Here is a 2449-nt window from a genome sequence, read left to right as displayed (position 1 = left end):
GTGCCTTAGACTGGATACTCTACTAAGTGGTCCCATTTCAGATTCTAAATTGGGGGTAGTGGATCTCATTGGTACTGCATGTGTGACATATTACCTCCTTTCATGGTGGAAGCCAAGATGGAAAAAATTTGAAGGCATGTGTTGACTTGTCTTTTATCTTCTCTCTCTTTTTCACCATCTTATGTCCATAAAAGGGCAGACTTTCTTCCACTTCCTTTAAGACACATCCTCTGTCTGCCATAGTGATGGCTTAGCTGTGAGAGGATAGGCATCCTTTCCACACCATGGTAGAACTCTATAATCTAAGTTCTTGGTATCCTAAAGGAAGTATTAAAGTGATCTGGAAAACCTTCTCTCTGTGCAATGATATGTCTGGCAAGGCTGTTGTCTTGGCACGTTACCCTATTTTGCATCTCAGAAGCTGCTTATAACTTTATTACACCTTGAATTTGCTCCGCAAAAAATACCAGTGTTTACCTTGCACGAACTGTATCACAGGCAGCTGTGACACCATTTTGAGGATTTTGGGGAGTCTTGGAGGCTGAGCTAAGACCTATTGGTTCTGTGCTTATTTTTCTACAGCCCCTTGCTTCAGCAATATTCTTGATATTTTGTTAATTAAAATGGAAGCTAAGTGCTCGCTTTGGCAGCACATATACTAAAATTGGAACTATACAGAGAAGATTAGCCTGGCCCCTGCGCAAGGATGACTCGCAAATTTGTGAAGCGTTCCATATTTTTACTGTCAAACAGAGTGAAGTAAGTCAGAAAGAGAAAAATAAATACCGTATGCTAACACATATATATATGGAATCTAAAAAAAAAAAAAAAAAAAAAGGTTCTGAAGAACCTAGGGGCAGGACAGGAATAAAGACGCAGACGTAGAGAATGGACTTGAGGACACGGGGAGGGGGAAGGGTAAACTGGGACGAAGTGAGAGAGTGGCATGGACATATATACACTACCAAATGTAAAATAGATAGCTAGTGGGAAGCAGCCGCATAGCACAGGGAGAGCAGCCCAGTGCTTTGTGACCACCTAGAGGGGTGGGATAGGGAGGGTGGGAGGGAGACACAAGAGGGAGGAGATATGGGGATATATGTATATGTATAGCTGATTCACTTTGTTATAAAGCAGAAACTAACACATCATTTTAAAGCAATTATACTCCAATAAAGATGTTAAAAAAAAAAAGGAAGCTAAATGTATTCTTATGATGTATGTATTCTCTTTCTGCCAAAATATAGCCTGCTGAGATGTTGACCATCTATTTCACCTCCAAACCCATCAATCAGTTTCTATTACCTTATCCTTCCTTATCTTTAGAGAAGTTCGTCTTAGTGAAATTATATATTTTTACTTGCTTGCCTGCTTACTTTCTGTCTCTCTCACTACACTATAAGCTTGAAGAGAGGAAGGCTTTATCTGTTTTGTTCACTATGGTATTTCAATGCCTAGAACAGGATGTACTCATATTAGGGACCCAATAAAATATATGTTGAATAAACAAATTTATAAATAAATGGATGAATGAATAAATCTATATCCAGATTCTACAGTCAGTTGACTTTCTTTTCCTTTTAGGTTCAAGGTCTCTGCATAGGCTCATTAACAATGGCTGATCGTCAATGACGTTACTATAGATGACTAAGCAATCATATTCACCGAGGTTAATTCTGAGCTGTGTTTTTATTTCAAAATGTTTTTGGCCTGAAAATTTCATTGGTTCATGGAGAGCCTGTTTTGTGGAATTGGAGAAGTGGTATCCTGACTGTGGAATCAATGCAAGGTAAATTCACGCAACATTCAACAAATGCTATAAACTCTTAATAGCACCCTATTCATTTGTTCATCATTGTATTTTGGTACCCAACCCCACTACGTGACACATAGTAAGCATTCATTAATGTTTGTTGAATTGGTTCAGTACGAAATGTGAGTTCAAAACTTCCAATTGTGCTTTACGTGTTTGCATAAATTACCCTGAAGTCACTAAACCTCAGATAAAACTATACTGTTCATGGTATGTTTACTCTAAAAAACAAAGATTATAAATCCTAGTCTGCTTTATTTTGTCTTAATTTAGGTCCTGAGACACTTCACAGCCAGCTAGAAGAAGGCATTATCAGTAAGTTCTTTACCATTGACACTTCAGTTCCAACAGTTCCACTGTGCTTTGTTCCAACACACTAGCTGACCTTAAAGCAGCAGAACAGAACTGTTCACGGATTAATCAAGAAGCCCTTGTTATGGAGGTTGAGGATTTGCACAATCATTGTTGACTGCTTGGGATGACTGATTACTTAGATCTCCTACGCTCGAAGGGGGCTGACCACAAGAATTGTCCAGATATCCAGGAATAAGCTGTTCCAAGCCTGTTTCTACAACGAACACAAGAGCCCTCTGCTTTCTCGTGATCATGGCTGTGAGTCATCTCAGCTGTGTCCCC

General features: G+C 39.2%; 1 non-coding gene across 1 annotated transcript; it reads left to right on the top strand.

Moving 5' to 3' along the window:
* The first annotated feature begins 634 nt into the window (after window positions 1–634).
* On the top strand, window positions 635–741 carry LOC132434665 (U6 spliceosomal RNA). Its single transcript, XR_009521381.1, has one exon. It is a non-coding gene; the product is annotated as a U6 spliceosomal RNA (small nuclear RNA).
* The last annotated feature ends 1708 nt before the right edge of the window (window positions 742–2449 follow it).

This window comes from Delphinus delphis, chromosome 11, assembly GCF_949987515.2.
Source record: "Delphinus delphis chromosome 11, mDelDel1.2, whole genome shotgun sequence".
NCBI classification, from domain to species: domain Eukaryota; kingdom Metazoa; phylum Chordata; class Mammalia; order Artiodactyla; family Delphinidae; genus Delphinus; species Delphinus delphis.
This window is presented reverse-complemented; position numbering and strand designations above follow the sequence as displayed.